A 20,268-nucleotide genomic window follows, 5' to 3' on the forward strand; every position below is an offset into this window, starting at 1 on the left:
GGTCAAAGGAAAAATTGAGGATGTCATGCATTGGAGAAGGAAATGGCAACCCACTCCAGTGTTCTTGCCTGGAGAGTCCCAGGGACGGGGGAGCCTGGTGGGCTGCCATCTATGGGGTCGCACAGAGCGGACACAACTGAAGTGACTTAGCAGCAGCATAGCATGGGAAGTGAGAGTTGGCGGCCTCTCAACTAGAGCGCTCTGTTTAATAATTGATGGAAGGGTAAAGGGACTTTCTAAAATCGCTGCTAAAGACACAGTGTGGTACTATGATTTGTTCAGTACTCTTTGCAAAGTAAGCTGAACCTTATCTTTCAAAGAAGCAAGAGTATAATGTTTTCCGTTCTTTCTTCCAAGCCTATCTTTTTTTCTTTGCTGAGTCTGCATATGCACCATCCGTGCCAATTTCTAAGGCATTAACTGATGACCTGCAATCTGGGGAAAAGGTCAAGCGAGAGATTAGAGCTGAGCGAACGTGGGGCTTAGAAAGAAGGGGAGACCCCCGCAGCGGGATTCAGCCAGTCTGACTCAATATCACTGGCGGTGTAGAAAAAGGATTTCGTGATGTTTAGATTTTTGTGAAATGAAATTATATACTTTGATACAAGATTTCCTAGTTTCTACAACAGTCTAAGGGAGCAATTTTAAAGTTAGCTTCAATATGACTGATTAATATTTTGATTTATGTAACTTTCATTTCCGTGAGTTTCATTTCAGTGTTGTATCTGTGTTTACTGCATCGCATTAGACTTTGCTCTGTGGTGTGGAAGTCATGATATATTGTTCTGCACTGTATATGGACTCTGCCTTATGATCTTCCTTATGATCAGGGTTTGGGAATTTATGCCAAAACTTTTATTGAAAGCAAACATAACAAAAGACTGTTTAAAGTGTGGTGGTATTAAAACACTAAAGATATTCTGATTTAAAAAAAATCAATTTACTAAAAAGAGTAGGTCTCGGTTAGATAAGGGAAACAGGAGCCCCTCCTGTCCTTACTTCTCCTCACTCCATAACCTCATCATTCAGCTTTCAGTAACCAAAGATTCGTTACATTTCTTGGCCAAACAACACGGTAGGTGGCAGGGAGGCTCTGGTGAGAAGAGCAAACGTTGACCCTACAGAGACAAAGGGCAGTGTAGACAATAAGCAAGAGACGGAGGTAAGTGAATGAACATACAGTGACAGGCTGCGCTGGAACATGGAGACGGAAAGCGGTGATGCCTCAGCGAGGGACAGCGTCCCCTTTGTGGGCGCCCCATTCCCAAGGCCCCCCTCTCGTCCTTAGCACTCTGTATTTTTCGCTGCTTTTGGCGGCGGTCTGGGAATTTTGTTGGCTTGCTCGTTCACTTTTTGGAGCCTGGGCGTGGAGCCCGTTTGCCCTGCTTCAAGGAGGCCCTTTTCCCAGCGTCCTTTTCCAGCAGAGAGAGCCTGTGACAGGGGCCTGGCCACTCAGCCGAGAGGAGGAACCGCCCCAGGCCGGTCCTGTCCCTCGGAGGCCCTCCTCCCACAGGAGTTCCGGCAAAACTCTGGAGGGGAGCGATCGTGCGGGGCGTAAGGGCAAGAAGCGTGAGCAGAAAGACAGAAAGAGCTCGGTCCCCCCAAGGGCTTCCCTTTACGTGACAAAAACAAATACAAAAAATTATTTTGAAATACAAATTTTATGTATTTTGCACACATATTGACACATGATACATAATTTAAAAGATATGTTAGTCGGTTTTCAGGCTAATTCAGAGTGGGATGTGAGATCTGAGAACTTGCTTAAGAGATGGAAAAATTGGAAGAGAATTAAACAGTGGGCTACCAGCAGGTCTCTGAAGGTGCTTGGCTATGATACAAACAAATGCTTAAGGAACACGAACTGAAATTTTAAAAGACAAGCACACACCATCCTTATACTTAAAATGTTTAGTAAAAAGTACCTTTGGCACACACATATTCACACAATTTTAGTCATCTACTTCTCTTTGTGTGTGCAGACCTATATTTTAATGAGTAAAATGGAAGTAGCTATTCCTTAGGTTAAGGTTTCCTTTCTGCTTTTGATGAAAATCATAGTGTATGGGAAACCTTTGAAAGAACACCCAGCTCCAGGCCTCACCCCAGCCCAGATGGCGCTTAGAGGCTCTGAGTTAGTAGGTTTTGGTGCTGTGGGTGGGCGAGCACAGTGGGAGGTTTAGAACTCCCGCTGTGCATCAGCTCCGGGCTCTGTGATGGCCTGCTGGGCTGGGATGAGGTGCTGGGTGGCAGGGAGGCTCAGAGGTGGGAGGTAGATGCGTACTTATAGCCGATTCATGTTATTGTGCAGCAGAAACTAACACAGCATTGTAAAGCAATTTTTTAAGTTAAAAAAATAAAAAGCCCCCTGTGATTCTCACATACAGCCAGGGTTGAGACTGACCTGGAGGAGTGGCTCACCTGAGCAGAAAAGGACAGTTAGGGAGCAGGACCTAGTGGCTAAGAACACCCTCATCCATCAGGAGGAGAGTCTCCATTCAAGTTCTGTCTTCACTAGGAAACAATTGGGCGATCTTGAGAAAACCAGCAAATCTTTCCAACCCCCCCTTCCCTCACTGTGAATGAAAGGAAATGATGCATGTCATGCACTTACCACCCGCATATGAAGACCATGCAACGTAGTTAAGACCTATGTCAGCGCAGCATGTTTCTGCATCCAGCACACCCACACGGAGATGACTAGCATTTTGCGATATGGAGGGTATTTGCGGGATGGTCTCACTTAAAATGGGGCTTCCCTGGTGGCTCAGATGGTAAAGAATCCACCTGCCAATGCAGGAGACCCAGCTTCAATCCGTGAGTCAGGAAATTTCCCTGGGGAAAGGGAATGGCAACCCACTCCAGTATTCTTGCCTGGAGAATCCCATGGACAGAGGAGCCTGGCAGGCTACAGTCCATAGGGTCACAAAGAGTCAGACACAACGGAAGCAACTTAGCACTCATGTGAGCCCCACAGACACACTCCAGGTGTCAACAACCAACGCACTTGAAACTAGCTGCAGTGAGAAACCTAAATGTATTTGGAGGATGCATGTCATGTTTATTAAGATACTATTAAAAAGTAAAAGGCAAATTTTAAAGACTGTGATTTTAAATATGAGCCTTCACCAAAAGAATCCCTAGAGCAGGCCTTCTAAGCTGCAGGCTCCGATTTGCAAGCCAGCTGCTCCTCGCAGGACAAGCCTGAGTCGCTGCTCCACAGTGGTCCTCAGGGAATGTTATTTACTTAACCATGGATAATGGTTTTTCAGAGCAACCCCAGGGAAGCCAGAAAGCAAAAGTTTCTTCATATGATAACAGTATCATCATCTTAAAGTTAAAATAAACACTCAAGACCATCTACCCTGACCTGTTTATTTTAAAGATTTAAAACCCTTAGCCCTTGGGTTCAGTGTCCTGGTTAACTTGCTCGAGACAGTTGACGGAGGGCAACTGCAAGCCTCGAGGCTTATTGATATCAGTTCTAGTACTCTGTATGTTTCTCTTGGAATTGTGGTTTCTGATCCAGCAGCCAGAAGCCGTGTGTGGTTCTTGAAGTCTTAAAATGTGGTTATCTGAGCTGAGATGTTCTGTTTTAGTCCACTGGGGCTGCTAAAAAAAAAAAAAAAATAGGTACCATAGACGAGGTAGCTTATAAACAACAGTAATTTATTTCTCACAGTTCTAGAAGCTGAAATCAGGGTGCCACCATGCCAGGGTCGACTAAGAGCCTCATCTGGGTTGCACACTGCTGCCTTCTCCTTGTATTCCTCACTTGGCGGGCAGAGAGAGAGAGTTCTTTGGTGTCTCTTGTAAGGGCACTGATCTCATTCCTGAGGTCTCCACCCTCATGACCTAATCACCTTCCATAGGCCCCCTCTCATATCACCGCACTGGGGTTGCAGATCTCAGCATGTGAATTTTAGGACAAAAGCATTCAGTCCACTACGTGTGCATAAGTATTCTATACCTCAATTTTAAAGCCTTACTATGAAAAAAATTGTTATGCTGATTATAGGTTGAAATGAAAATGTTGGGGACACATTTGTGTTGGATAAAATATACTATTAAATTAATTTCCCCTTTTTACTTTTAAAAATGTAGCTACCAGAAAATCTATACTTTCATGTGTGACTCACATTTTATTTCTAGTGGACAGCTCTGTCTCAGATTCCTTGCACCAAGGCAAGTTGAAAGGACCAGGAAACACAATTAAAATTTTCACAATCATTTAAAAGCTGTAAGGACATGGTCAGAAATCAGAAATAAGGGGAGAAGACTTAATAGAATAAAGGAGTTCAGATCTGTGTAGTTAGGTTTGAAATTCTAGGTATATTTTTCAAATGGCTCATCTTTTTGACTTGAACTTGAGCAAACTTTGTGAGATAGTGGAGGACAGAGCCTGGCATGCTTCGATCCATGGGATCACAAAGAGTCAGACAGGACTTAGCAACTGAACAATATCTTCTAGAAACATGGAAAAGTCCTTCAAAGAAAGAAAATGGGAGCGTTTCATTCGGTGTTTTGGGGCAAAACATATCAGCATTTAGAGGCTACCAGTTGCCCTCCTTTCAGTGCATCTTGCTGGCACATAACCCTTAGCTGGATGCTTCTTATGACATGACTTGTGCAGAAGGTTGCAGTACAGATAAGCTGTTTTTATCTGAGACATGCCTAGCAGATGTGTACATTTTCTTTTTTTATTTTCTTAAATTATCCTATAATAAATTGACTTTTTATAAATGTTTGTAATACACAGTTTTGAGGCAAACAGCAAATTCAGTCAATATGCTACTGTAAATTAGACCATTGTTCAACAGAGGGGTTGGGGTGAGACAACTGTTTGTCTAGCTGGTTTTTTTCCTTTTTTCCTCTTTTTTTTTTTTTTTGATGGAGATTTATCTCTTTCAGGTTTAAGACAGAAATGGAAACTGGTACCATTATTCATTCTGCATCACAGTAAATAAGCTTCATTACCAACAGACGTTTTAATTTCTTGTGGAAATACATTCCTTGCTGATTAAGTCCATCTTCCCTTCATTTTCAAACTGCAGAAGATTTGCTTAAAAACCCACAGATCAGGTATATCTCATTCTTTATTGAGCCAGTAACAAAAGAAAATGCATTTATATTATTCAGGAAGCAATCATGGAGATACTTTATGGCTCATTTATATCAATATCAAACTAATTCAATGACAAGTCAAACATGGTGCCCTTTAATCACGGAAAACTGTAAGGTATTTCAGCTGAATAAATTAAGGGCAATTAACTAAAAAATGAGCTGCACCCATGAAGCTCATTATTTTTAGGCTGAGGGATCCTTTTCATTTTAGAATTGTTCTCTCTGATCTGCCAGATGGCTGTTTTGCCCAACAAAAATCAAAACACCTCAAAGCATAAAAGCATGCACCCCATGTGCTATGTAAACTTGACTTGATAACTAGCCTCAGCCATGTCATTTGCATCTATTATCTTGGTGAAAAATACCTATTCCTCATCCAAAGGAAAAGCATAAGTTTAGAACTCCAAAAATCCTCTAAATAATAAAATCCAACAGAAATCAGATGCAATTTTATAATCCACACTGGAAAATCAGTTATGATCAGGAAGAAACAGGTTGGACATTGACCAGAAATTCCTGTAAAAGGAACAGGCAGACCACCTGCTGCTGGGCTTCTCTAAATATGGACAAAGCAAAGAGGATGTGTCTTGTACAGATGCCTATTCTGGGCACAGATGTTTGTGACTACATGCTGTTTTTCTGGAGTTTTTAGTAAAGTATGTGTATATTTACACATATAGGGACTTCCCAGGTGGCCCAGTTATAAAGGATCTGCCTGGCAAGGCAGGAGACACAAGAGACGTGAGTTCAGTCCCCGAGTTGGGCAGATCCCTTGGAGTAGGAAATGGCAGCGCACTCCAGTGTTCTTGCCTGGGGAACCTACAGAGAGAGGAGCCCCGAGGGCTACAGCCCACGAATCACAGGGTCAGAGGTGACTGAGCGCACAGCACACACAGCACACGTGTGCACTTGGTGACGTGGGCTGTGTCACGGCTCCGCCAGCACACACAGCACATGTGTGCACTTAGTGACGTGGGCTGAGTCACGGTTCTGCCAGCGCACACGGCACATGTGTGCACTTGGTGACGGGGCCTGAGTCTCCTCTTGGTTCTGCCAGAGCTACTAGATGCTGGGTTTTGTGCCGATGTTAAAGGAAATGTAGTCAATCCACGATTGACTTTTGCCAGTGATGCCAGTGAATGGGATGAACAGGCCAAGTAAAGTCACTGTGCTCTGCCACGCTTGTTGGTTAGCTATGTGTGTGTGTGTGGACATTACACTTTTAGCTCACATCAAAAGATTTGCATTTCCCAAGAATCTGGCAACTACGAGAAGGATACTAATTTCAGAAAACATGTTGGGTGATTGATATGAATTTGCCATGAATTAAGATTTTCAAAAAATATTTTCAGAAAAAAATTTTTTGAGCATCTTTTAACATTCTGTGAAATGTTCTGTGTAATGAGGTGATGAATGTGAAGGCCCTACATGCATTCTGTCTGGAAGGATGGCAGACAGAGTTACTGAAAAGTAAAGCATTCTAGTGATGTTAAGTCAATGTTCTGTGATGTGAATAATGGCATAGACGGCACGGGGCAGTGGAGACTTCAGTAATGGAGAGACATCTTCTCTAAGGAGGCTATTCTGTTTTTTCCAACTGTTCATTTTGAAAACACATCAAATCTAGAAAATGTTACAAAAGTAGTATCGTTGACTCATGACTCCTTCAGTTTAACCAACCGCTAACACTTTGCCATATTTTCTGTATAATTGTTGTATAATACATTGTTCTGAACCAATTAAGAGCTTTGGGCATCTTGATCCTTCACTTGTGTTACTCACTTATGAATCCTTTAGTGTGTATGTCCTAAGAACAACGTCATTCTAGAAATCACCATAGAACGGTGTCATAGCCAGGATGTTTAACATGGATACAAAGCTAGAATGTACACAGTCCGTATTTTACATTTGCCGATCAGCCCAGGAATGCCTTGCCTGACATGAGGAAGTGACGATACAAAGCTAGAATGTACACAGTCCGCATTTTACATTTGCCGATCGGCCCAGGAATGCCTTGCCTGACATGAGGAAGTGACCTGGACTAACAGCTAAATGATAAGCCAGACACAGACCCGTGAAAGGGGTTTTCAGGAATAAAGACAGAAGGAATAGAAAGTCCAAAGACATTTGTATGACATGTATGTAAATAATGTATTTAAAAAATGACAGCTGTAGCCAATATTCTAGGAATTACAATATTGATGAATAAAACCTGGCTTTACTACACTAGTTAAGTGGTTAAATTTTAAAATTCCATGCAATAAGAAATCTTGTCCAAATCGATAGTCGTTTGTCTCTGTTTGGTTTCCCCTGTGTGTATCCGTCCGCTCTCTACGTGATCCACTGCATCATCAACTGAGGTAATCTGCCATGGGGCACCACAAGCGCAGTGTAGGAAATTGTTGCCTGCAGAATTTCAAATATGGATATGAGGCATTTGGAAGCAATTTCTGATAAGAGAGTACTATAAATTGGTACCCCAAGGTACATCCTGCACATTACCCAACCAAATGTTTTTTCTTTAAACAAGATTCAGAGGGAGGAGGGACATATTAGCCATGAAACTTAATGGACTAAGGTGCCATTACTTATTAAACAGGACTATCTGTATGAAAAATGAACAGTTAATGTACACATGCAGCTAATGTAACCCATTTTATCTTCTCTACATACACAGAAGATTCTGATTGTAACGGACCTGGTGGTCCCTTTTTGCTCATTCCATTTGCCTGAGCACTGTGTCTGGATTAATAAAGAGCATATTTTCCCAAATGAACATAGAAAGACACACTGGCCTGCCCTCAAGGACTCAGGGGTCTCCCTAGGACGTTCAGAGGGACTGAAGGTCAGGTGACCCTCTCCAGGACCGTGCAAAGGTTGTGGGTCTTTCATGCGCAGCAGAGAAGCAGCCTGGAGTGTCTGATTCTTTCCAACCTTTGAAAATCATAAAATAAAGCCGCAGCATCATAGACCATCTGGTACTTACAACGCAGTATCTCTGGATAAGTCTGAGCAAAGGGCAGACTGTTACCCCCACGGGGAAGGAGTTTCGGTTATGTTTCATTTTACTCCACTTGCCTGATCATGGCCAGAGACATCAAAACCCGCTCCCGTGCAGCCCCCTGTCCTCACCCTTGAGTTAATCACTCATCTTAATGTCTGCATTTTCTATTTTTTAAAATATAAGCAAGAGTAATGGGAGCTCTGAACAAGAAAATGTCACATACAGACTTTTAAGTCTTATTATTGACATTTGGGCTTCCCTGGTAGCTCACCTGGTAAAGAATCAGCCTGCAAGGCAGGAGACACTAGTTGGACTCCTGGGTCAGGAAGATCCCCTGGAGAAGGGACAGGCTACCCTCTCCAGTATTCTTGAGCTTCCCTTGTGGCTCAGATGGTAAGGAATCCACCGGCATTGCGGGAGGCCTGGGTTCGCGCTCTGTGTCAGGAAGATCCTCCGGAGGAGGCCATGGCAACCTAATCCAGTACTTTTGCCTGGAGAATCCCATGGACAGAGGTGCCTGGTGGGCACATGAGGATTCGTGTAGTCCATGGAGTCACAAAGAGTCAGACAGGACCGAGCAATTAAGCACAGCACGGCACATTAATAATTATGGCAGCCTTGGAAAAAGAAAACAAAACCCTAAAGCTGCCTGAAAGACCAACAAGACTAGATGATTAAATGAATTGACCTAGTAAATATTAGCTGTGTTGACCACCTTAAAAAGAAATACAGATCATGCATGCCTCTGCTAAAGGAGAGCCATGATGTATAGAAGGAAGTGACGGGACAACACAAACCAGAAAGCTGGTTACAGAGTTGTGCTGAGAGGCGCCCCCTGCTTTTTGTGTTTTTTGGTAAAAGCAAGCAGGCAAGCACTGTGTAAGCTTGTGCCACTGGGTATTTATTTGTGTGTGTGTGTGTTAGCGTGTGTGTGTGTGTTTGTGTATGTGTGTGTGTTTGTGTATGAGTGTGTGTAGATTAAAGAACTAAGCTGTTTACGATAGTTCCCTTTGAGGTGTGGTATCAAGGTCAGACTGTGATGGGAAGAGGAGTGCCTTTTTACATTTATACTCATTTTTACATTCGTTTTAAGCCTGGATATTGTCATTTAAAAATAGCAAAGATAGAATCATAAGGTAATAGAGATAAGTGGCAGCTTAGCAAATAGCCAACCTAGTTCTATATTCTTTGAACATACCCCATTTTAAGCAGGCAGTGAAAACTGAATTAACCCAAGCTCCCGAACCTTAAAGAATATACTTTTGGCAATTATGTATTTAATTTAAATAAAACACTATCACCCCAACCTACTTTCCTTTGAAACATTTGGGTATTTTAGCACAAAGAATTTTAGATAATTTAAATGATTAGCTTGAATGTTTTAAACAATTTAAAATAAGGTTATAATCACTGAGGTACTGAGTTCAAGTTATTCTGAGTCATGTTTCCACACATTTTCATTTATGGATTGTAATTCAAGAAAATTCTCAAAACTTCTCATAAAGTAGATTTTCATGGAATTAATTTTAAGCTGAAAACTGCAGTATGATCTCATCCCTGGAGCACAGAGAAAAGAGAGATAAGCTATTGGCCAGTTGTAATTACAACATTCACTGAGCCCTTTTTTCTATGTAAGCTTATGAAATTTAATATGACTTTTTCTGTTGCCTTCCCTTACCTTCCTGTTGTTTTCTAAAGCTCAGAAATGGACAAGAGACAAATGCTCTCCCATTTTAATTCAAGGTTCCACCAGCTGCGCAGGCTTTGCCAAGAGGCTAGGACTCTGGGGTGCCGCCAGCAGCAGCCCGTCACGCAGCCACCAGCCACGCGGAGGGGCGGCAGGGCCAGGACTCGGTGGTCTTCGCGCAGAGCAGTGGCTGTGCTGTGTATTCCGGAATCGCACCTCACGGTGGAGAAATGAACACGGTGTTACTTTCTTAGGCAGTGTCAGTGTTCGTCATTCAGTTGTGTCCGACTCTGTGCAACCCATGGACTGTAACCCGCCAGGCTCCTCTGTCCATGGGATTCCCCAGGCTAGAACAATGGAGTGGGTAGCTGTGCCCTTCTCCAGGGGATCTTCCCGACCCAGGGATCAAGCCGGGGTCTCCTGCATTGGCAGGCGGATTCTTTACCTCTATCCAACGGAGAGATTTTGAAGAGAACCACATTGAGAACTAGACATACGTCCTCCTTGATTTTGGGGACATAGGAATCAGCATCAGATGCTGAATGAAGGGAAGCCGAGGGGTGGAGGGCTTAGCCGAGCAGAGAGGGCTGCCCTGCGAGCCTCCCTTGGGCTCAGAACAGGAAGGCGCGCTTCTCACGGACCAGCCCTGACCGTCTGAAGGCAGAACCAAGCGTCGTAAAGGAGGCCCTGGAAGCCCCACAGACGGGCGCCCCCGCAGAGAGGAGGCGTCCCAGCGGACGACGGGAGAGACGGCTCGGATCTCTGCGGGGGCGCGTAGATGGAGCCCCCACGGGGCCGCTCTCAGGAATGCGCCCCACGTGCCAGACAGAGCAGGAACGGCTCCGCCGAGGCGGCCCACGGCCGGCCCCGCTGGCCCGCGGCAGGCCCTGTGCCTGCCGCCTCTGCCCGGGACCGCAGTCGGCCTGGCCGATGGGGAGGAAGGAGCCACCCTGAGGCCAGTGGAGACAGACAGGCGTTACAGCGCTGGGAAGAGCGGTGTTTCCGTTGGCTGGATCTTCTTATTACCAAAATGACCATGCTCCTGAATGAAAAAGCCTGCGTCTTTCCAAAGACGTCAGTGTAGAAAAGGGAGCGAGGTTAAGGGAGCAGAGGAGAAAGAGAAAGCTCTGTTCATTCTGCCCAGCTCGTGCAATCCATAGTTACACGTAGATGCTTTCAGTAAGTTCCTAAATGCGGATTTAAAACTTTTTATTCTACCTCATACATGTATGAAACCCGCTGTAAGGAAAATCTCCATTCCCTTCACGTATTGGAGTCTTTCAGAAAGATGTCTCCACAGTGCTTTGTGAACAATAGTTCCGCATCACAGAGAGAGTCTGCTGTGTGAGGCAAGTCAGGTTTGGGAAGGGACTTTGTCAGCAGAGATTCAGGGCGCTATCAAACCCGTAATTCCTGCCGCTGTGAAGAGGAATTATGTGTGAACGTCAAAAGGGAAACGAGTTCTGCCTCGCATGCCATCTTCTGCTATTAAGAGATTCTGGACTTAAATCAGAACTTTTGCTCAGCAGCCATCAAACCATTCAGAAAGAGTTGGCTTGGATCATTCAAGGAAAGAGTTGGAAGTGGTACTTGCTTTGTTTGAAAGGAGCCAACAAGAGAGCCCCCATTTAGCAAACATTTCATTTCGTAATTCAGTGTAGGTGTTCGGGGCTGTGAGTATTTTCCTGAAAGTAAGTCATGAACACAGATCAGAGTTTGCAAACTCATAGCCCAGAGTCCCTGCGTGTCGCCGACCTGGTGTTTACCTTTTAAAATCCATGTTATTGTTCTGTTTTCTAATAGCTTTACTGAGCTGTAATTGACATTTAATTCCAAACATATTTAAAAAGTATAATTTTATAGAATTTTTTGTACATGTATACCCACTAAATGATCACCACTATCAAGGTGGTGAACGTATCCATTATCCCTAAATATATCCTCATGAAAAAAAAAAAAAGTAATGTATTAGTCACTCAATTGTGTCCAGCTCTTTGTGACCCCATGGACTGGTAGTCTTCCAGGCTCCTCTGTCCGTGGGATTTCCCAGGCAAGAATACTGGAGTGAGTAGCCATTTCCTTCTCCAGGGGATCTTCCTGACCCAGGTATTGAACCCGTGTCTCCTGCATTGCAGGCAGATTCTTTACTATCTGAGCAACCAGGGAAGTTCAAATATATCCTCATATGCCTCTGTATTTCCTCCCACCTGCCCATCTCTGCCCTACCCTATCCCTATGTAACCCCGTTCTTCCTTCTGTCACTAGAGATTATCAGTAGACTAAGTGTCTATGTTCCCCCAAAATTCATCAGTTGAAACCTAACCCCCAGTGTGATGGTATTAGGAGGTGGGGTCTTTGAGGGGTGATTAGGCCATGAGGGTGGAGCCCTCATAAATAGGATTAGTGCCCTTAAAAAAGAGGCTGCAAAGGTCGCCCTCACCCCTTCCCCCAGGTGAGGACATGGCATCCAGGACCAGGAAGCAGGCTCTCACCAGACACGAAATCTTAACCTTCACCTTCCCAGACTCCAGAAAGGTAAGAAATACATTTCTATTGTTTCTAAGACAGTACCAGGCTATGGTATTTCTGTTATAGCAGCCCAGATTGACAGATTAGTTTACATGTTCCAGAGATTTATAAAAAAGATTCATAGAGAATATAATCTTTTGGTTTGTTTTTCTTTACTGAGCATAATTATTTTGAGATCCATGGTGCAGTAGATGTTAATAATTCATCCCTTTTTTGTGGACTAGTCTTCCATTGTATAGACATACCACAGTGGTTATCCATATGCCATGTGTTTATCCATGTGTTTAAACATATCCATATGTTTATCCATCAATAGATGGATATTTGGGTTATTTTCACTTGGGGCCACTGCAGATGCAGTTTCTGTGAATATCTGGGTATGCATCTTTGTATGGATGATGCATTTTTCTCTCCTCAGCAAATACCTGCACTCGGCATGGCTAGCTCAGAAAATAAGTGTAAATTTAGGTTTTAAAGAAATTGCCAAACTGTGTTTCCAAAGTAGTTGCAATATTTTTAATTTCCAACCACCATTTTCTTCACATCCTAACTTTTTCACGTGTCCACCATCATTTGGTATTGCCAGTATTTTTAATTCAAGCCATTTTAATGGGTTGTAATGGTATCTCATCAGGGTTTTAATTTGCATTTCACTACTGGTTAATAATGTTGAACTTCTTTTGATGTGTTAATTTGCCATCTGTATATCTTCTTTGGTGAAGTCCATTCAAATATTTTGTTGATTTCTTATTGAGTGTTATTTTATATTTTTAAAACCTGAAGTCTAGTTCCTGTGCAGTTTTGTTAGTTTCAGCTGCACTGTGAGTACCACACATATATGCGGCTTTTCAGGTGCTCTTCCCGTGGAAGTTCCTGCAAAATCCTGAGTGCAGTTCCCTGTGCTATACAGTAGGTCCTTGTTGTTAATTTATGTATAGCAGTGTGTGTATGTTCATCCTAAACTCCTCAGTTATCCCTACCCACTTTGCCCTTATTAACCATAAGCTTGTTTTCTATGTCTGTGAGTCTGTTTCTGTTTTGTAAATATTAATACAGTCATTTGTGTCCGTTTTTTAGATTCCACATGTAAATGATACCATGTAATATTTGTCATTATTGAGTTTGGGGAGTTCTTTATATATTCTGAACACAAGTGCTTTACCAGATACATTTCCTTCCAATCTTTTCATTCTGTTAACATTGTCTTTTGAAGAGCAGAAGTTCTAAATTGTGGTGAAGTCAAGTTTATTGGGTTCTTGTTTATGGATTTTCTCCTGTGTTTCCTACCTCTCGGGATCATTGTCCTTCGTTACCGTATCCATTATTTTAAGTATCTTGTGTAGTTTTTTGCTAGGGGGTAGTAAATACAATTCCTATTATTCGACTTGGCAAGAAGCAGATGCCTGGTGTGTTACCTTAAATGTATTTTATGATCAATATTTAACAATCTGGAAACTTCACATAATAATCTACTGATTTGGATTCCCTTAAAAATATCTGGCTACGCATTAGTCTTATTCCTGCATAAACTAGCAGGCTGGAGCAGGGTGGCCTTCAGTTCGGTTACTAACCACTAGCCACTAACTACTAACCACTACTTACCCGATTCAACTTTATGATTCTGTTGATGGAAAACAATATTATAATAATTACAGGGTTACTCAGCTTCCTTTGCACTCAAATAGAAGCATATCTCCAGGCCATATACTCAATCAGCAAAGAGTTTTAGTCATTCAGTGAACGAGTTTATTATTAAGTGAAAAAACAATGCATATCTGCTTGGAATGGTACAGTGCTATTATACTTATTTGCAAAGAAAGGAAGAAGTAACATTTTCAGGGCCTGCATACCATGTGTTTTAACATATAGTGCTTAGTTAAGTCCATGAATTCAAGTCCTGAAGCAATGCTATGATTAATTCATTTAAATACTTATTTACTAGCCTTCAGTGCAGAGGGAAGCTGCCTGATGACTGAGATGGGGACAGAGCGTGTTAATATATCTCTACCCCTCACAGGTGCAGCCTGCGGCCATCCTGCAAGACTTGCAGCCTTCTTGTGAGCTCTGTTCCTCTAGGGTAGGGGGACTGGGTGGTTTACAGAAAACACACAGTTACTCTTATCAATGAGAATTACCTGAGGGTGGCCCCGGTTGGACCCATCAGACTTCATTCTAATTTGGTATCATTACAAGTATTATCTTGGAGAAGGCAATGGCACCCCACTCCATTACTCTTGCCTGGTATTATCTAATGGCTTCAGAGGCAGATCGAGCTGTCTCCTCTGGGTTTGTGGACAGAAATGCTTCTCCAACTTACTTCCTACAATGTGGTTTTTAACTTCCCCAGAGTCGTTGGTCAGTCTGTTGCTGCTGCTGCTAAGTCGCTTCAGTCGTGTCCGACTCTGTGTGACCCCATAGACAGCAGCCCACCAGGCTCCCCCGTCCCTGGGATTCTCCAGGCAAGAACACTGGAGTGGGTTGCCATTTCCTTCTCCAGTGCATGAAAGTGAAAAGTGAAAGTCAAGTCGCTCAGTCATGTTCGATTCCTGTGAAAGAACTGATGAGAGGTATCAAATGAAGACCAAGTGACCAGTAAAGATCAAGTCCATCTGGACTCCCAGCCAAGCATGGCGGTAGGGGAGGTGTGAGAGAACAAGGATTCCTGTGCCGTGAAATAAACTTGAGCGTCTCAAGCTCTCAGATGCAGGCTCCCCATATATAGTGGGCAGTATTGTCTTCCCCATCTTTAGCTGGTGGTTTTAGGGTCAATTTGGATAAGAAATGCAAAAGTATTGTGTAAAATTAAAAGCAATAAAAAGTATAGGAAGATAGTCTCTTGCTGTGAAATGATAGTGTTGACACCTGGCTGTTGTGTCCAGCTGTTTGTGACCCTGTGGACTGCAGCACGCCAGACACCTCTGCCCTCCACTGTCTCCAGGAGTTTGCTCCAATTCATGTCCATTGAGCTGGGGACTCTACCTAACCATCTCATCCTCTGCTGCCCTCTTCTCCAATAATAAACAACTCTTCTTGAGTGTCTGTGAGATATAAAACATTACTCTAAGCACTTCCAATTAGGAGTTCATTTAAGCCTTTTAGTAACTTGATAATAATAGCTATGATGATTATCTCATTTTACAGATAGGATAACGGAGGCACAATATGTCTCAGGAACTTGTCCAAAGTTGCAGCTAGAGGTTGGCAGAGACGGAATTGAGGCCAGACAGGAGTCTCTGCGTCCAAGCTCTTAATTACATCACGATTCTCCTCTCAATATGGGAGCCAAGTTATTCACAAAGAGTATTAGAAAACAATAGCTTTCATGGGAAAAAAAAAATCAAGTTGGCGTTAAAGGATTTTAAAATTCCATCTACACAAAGTTTTATTTTTTAAACCTGTTTTTTCCTTATAGGGATTTTAATAATGAGATTTTCTTTACAGAGAAAAAAAATCTAAGACAAATGTAATCACACTTGATTTTAATTATCTGCTAAAATTTTTCCCAGTACACTGTGATCCCAATACACCATAATATCTTTTGAGTAAAATTTTTGTTTCTTTTCCTACTCAAAAAACAAAAGAATGAACAAAAGCATAATAGTTCCTCAACAGATACTTGATAATAAATTTAAAGTCACATTTTTAATTTGGTTTGCTTCAAAGGAAACATATTGATGTGGTATCTCCACTGAAGGTAGATTTGGAATTTTAATTAACATCCATATATTACCTAGAGAATTTATTCAACCTTTGCTATATTAAATGAGCTTAAACTTTAAGAATTAAAGGATAAGGAGTCATATTTTAATGTAAAATTATCTTTTAAAAATGATTTCTAACTAAAAAGGGTGTTTAAAATAATTGTACATTCAACAGATTAATTTTAAGGACACTGTAGGCATGAAAAACTCAAAATCATAGGTCCTGAACCCGATTATCATGTTTCACGCCAGCTACTCTGACACCAGTGACATGAAACAGACTCAGGGAACATCACTGCCCAACCCTGTAACTGGACATTAAGGGAAAAAAATTGAAATAGATCTCATGGGAGAAATTTTTTGTCTAGTTTCAGACATATGTTGCCCCTCTAGTTTAGCTTCATAGGTCACTCTCAGTATTACTAAGTAGCCAAAATATTCCCAAATTCATTTTTTTTTCTCATCTAGATAAAATGTATCCGTTTTTATTCCAAAAGCATGGTGTTCTGTTTTGATTTTTGTTGCACAAAACCCCATCACTCATTAACCAAGCACAGACCCTAGAAGCTGCATGGGTGCATGCTAAGTCATTTCAGTCATGTCTGACTCTTTGAAAGCCCATGGACTGTAGCCCACTAGGCTCCTCTGTCCATGGGATTCTCCAGACAAGAATACTAGAGTGGGGTGCCATTTCCTTCTCCAGGACATCTTCCTGACCCAGGGATCAAACTCGTGTCTCTTGTGTCTCCTTCATTGGCAGGCAGGTTCTTTACCTCTAGTACCACCTGGTTAGACTTAGAGGCTAAACTTGGTAAAATTAAGGGGAAAATGTCTACAATATATTGGGATCAGGGTTTCTAGGGATTCTTGGCAGGAAAGGAAATCCTGATTTCTGAACTCCTTTCTTTATATGCAGAGTTGACACTAGTTAGAGTGAAATCTGGCCGGGGCTATAGAACAACATCTGGAAGCTGTTCAAGAGCCATGTTGCTAAACCAGAAATAAACATGAGAAAATCTGAGCAAAGGATGTAAACACGAAAAAATACAGCGAGTCACACTATACTGGAGTCAAGCTTTGTGATATTTAGAGCTGAATGGGTTCTTTTTAGAAGCACAGAGCTATGGAGGTCAAGGGCTCGATATAATGTTGATTTTTGCTTTCAGTCTTGGCCTCGTGTGTAATGGCCAATAGCCTCTTGCTTATCCTGCAATCTGTCTTCAACACGAGGGTGGTTCATCCAGGACTTTGTAAATAGTCAGGGATTAAGTTTTATCCTAAAGCAATGGGAACCCATGGTGGTGATGCCTCAATGGGGCTTATCAGTCCCGTGTCCTTAAAATGTTTGTGAGACTCAGGTTTGCCCGCATGCAGCTCAGTCGCTCCGTTGTGTCCGACTCTTCGCCACCCCAGGGACAGTAGCCGTCAGGTCCTCCAGGCCAGAATACTGGAGTGGGTTGCCATTTCCTACTCCAGGGCGTCTTCCTGACCCAGGGATCAAACCTGCGTCTCTTGGGTCTCCTGCATTGGAGGGCAGATTGTTTTACCACTGTGCCAACATGTGTAAACAAGTTAATCACATGGAAAGGGCAGTTATGAGTGCTACGTAAGGTAATTCATGTAAAAAGTCTACGTATTTCCTATTTACAACCTTGACCCAGAACTAGCACAGTTTTAAGTACATGAGCGTCTTTGTTTTTGCTTCTTCAATTATTCATCCTCCAGGTGACTGCAGTCCTGTGAGGTCAGGGGGCCCATCCAACCGCAGCCAGCGCTGAAATCTAAGTGCCTAGCGCGGAGAAGGAAACGCACATACAGCACTCAGGTGAAGGCATGAGCGGATAAGCGGACGTGTGAGAACTCCTGGGAAGTGTTCTTGCTGCGGAGCGTTCTCTCACCGCACTCATCTCAGATGGTGCCTTTATGTGCGTGCGGACGATCAACCGCTCGGTCCCGCACTTGAGCGTAGCTCCATCAAGGCCGCCGCTGTGTCCGTTTCGCTCACGCGCTGCTGTTTCCTCACTGTCCAGTAGCCTCTGGTGCACAGCCCTTAAATACAAGCATTTGTAAGATGAATTAATGTAGTGGGTCCATAGTCATAGCAGAGGGCGTCTGCTGCCTTGAGAGTGGTTATTCGGCAGTTCTTTTGATGTGTATCCGTCTCCTCTTTTGATGTGTATCCGTCTCCTCCCCCAGCAGGTACGCCCCCTGGTTGAGGGGGATGCCGGCGTCTCCCACCCCCAGCCCCCCAGCTGCCCAGTAACGTGCCTGTAGCACAGAGAATACTCAACACAGATTATTGGCTGGATGGCATAGCTCCTAAAGTAAATGTAAATAAATGTACTTGATTAATTTCATCTTGAAGAAGAATCTTGAAAAGAATGAAAGTTCCATTGTCAATTTAATTTTTGTTGTATTTTATTTGTGTTGGAGAAAAAGTCAGAAGAATCTGGAGGCTTAAAAAAATCTTATTCCTTTTAAATTCATGCTTTGGAAAATTCTCAAGAGGCCCTTCCTTCCCCTCGGTATTAAACAAGGCCACTGATATCACCAAGCTGAAGCTAAACTGGCATGAATTATTCAGAGCAGCAGGAAAAGCAGCTGCTCATCTTCTCTGCCCCTAATTTTGAAGGGTGGAGAATTGGAGGGCAGTGGTGACAGCACCAGAGGAGGAAAAGATGAATTGTTGCCCTAAACCTTATAAACTGTAACATCTGCAGCGGTGCGCTTAATCCGGCAGAGTTCACAGTGTCTGCTGGAGGTAAGAAGGGCAAAAACTGAGAGGAAGCATGTGAGTGCCTGCTTTGATGGGGGGAAGGGGGCAGGAAGGGGAGACAGGTGTGTCCATCCCCGAAGGCAGGAGACCACGTTAGAGTTAAGGGGTAATACCCGGCTGGGAAAACTGTATTCCTGAGCAGAAAAACAGCTCAAAGGAAAGTGTAGAGATGGGTGCAAAGAAAAGTATTTACAATTTCAATCAGAAGGAGAAAAACAAGTACAGGATATTAACACACACACGTGGAATCTTGTGAAATAGTACTGAGGAACTTACTTGCAGGAAGAATGGGAGATGCAGACGCAGGGAACAGACTTTGGGCACAGAGAGGGAGGGACGAGTGGAGAGTAGCAGGGGACATGTACTCCCCCGTGTGTAAAGTAGACAGCCAGTGGGATTTGCTGTATGATCTTTGACACCTGGAAAGGGTGGGGCGGAGGGGAGGCTCAGGAGGGAGGGGCGTATGTGTACTCACTGCTGATCCACGGTGTTGTGTGGCAGAAGGCAACACAGTGTTGTCTAGCGCTTATCCTGCAACTAAAAATAAATTTTAAAAAAAGTATTTACAAATTAAAGCATGTTGTAATATTAAAGTGGAGTGACCCTGCCATTCAGCTGAAGAGAACCCATGCCTTCTGGATAATGTCCATCTCTTTGGTCCAGGCTCTTGGGATATTGTGCACTTCTTGGGGTCCAGTGTGTGGCATTCAGCAAAGTGATACAACAGAGCATGTGGGGGGCGTGGTGGTTGTAAATACAGATGCTGGAGTCTTACAGCCCAGGACTTTGGACTGGAATGTGCTGTAGAGTTCCTACCACATGGTCTTGGGCTGTAGAATTTGAGATGTGTCCAGTTTTCTTCTGGACTGGAATGACTTTTACATGCTGGATATATTGATAGCTGGGGAACAGTCTTGAATCTATAAAGTTTTATTGAAAATCACTCTGATGACATGCTGACCACATCAGCTGCTTCCTAATGCTGCAAACCAAGAGCAGATGGATTGAGTGAGAAATGGGAAGACAGTCCAATTTGCAATGTGATGCTTTTTGGCAGACAGATGCTCAGCGTTACCCTGTCTGATGTGAAGGAACCAGATGAGGTCCATCTAGCCTTTTCATAAAATAAAATGTAGAATAAAAATAGGGACTGCAAAGCCAGCAACTCATTATATTCATTGAAGTGAACTTTAAAAATGCGACTAAGATGTCTCCTCGACAACCTGTAGAAACACACATGTACATGCATATAAGCATATATACATCTCAGGATGTATATACCCTGAAGAAGGGCTAGGTTTCTCTCCTTAGAACAGCGATCCTTAACGAGGAATGACTCTTCCTGCAGGGACATTTGACATTATCTGAAGACAGTTTTGGCTGTCACAACTGAATAGGGGGCAGATGTTACTGGCATCGAGTGGGTAGAAGGTAGCCTGTGTGTGTG

The 20,268-nt window shown here is 43.1% G+C and overlaps 1 long non-coding RNA gene across 2 annotated transcripts; it reads left to right on the forward strand.

Moving 5' to 3' along the window:
- Positions 1-10,105: 10,105 nt before the first annotated feature.
- On the forward strand, positions 10,106-20,022 carry LOC132346994 (uncharacterized). 2 transcript variants are annotated; one of them, XR_009497074.1, is made up of 3 exons: positions 10,106-11,506; positions 12,268-12,350; positions 17,771-20,022. It is a non-coding gene; the product is annotated as an uncharacterized lncRNA (long non-coding RNA). The 2 variants fall into 2 exon arrangements; XR_009497073.1 differs by having other exon boundaries at positions 10,110-10,994.
- Positions 20,023-20,268: the final 246 nt, after the last annotated feature.

This window comes from Bos taurus, chromosome 13 (genome assembly GCF_002263795.3).
Source record: "Bos taurus isolate L1 Dominette 01449 registration number 42190680 breed Hereford chromosome 13, ARS-UCD2.0, whole genome shotgun sequence".
Taxonomy (NCBI): domain Eukaryota; kingdom Metazoa; phylum Chordata; class Mammalia; order Artiodactyla; family Bovidae; genus Bos; species Bos taurus.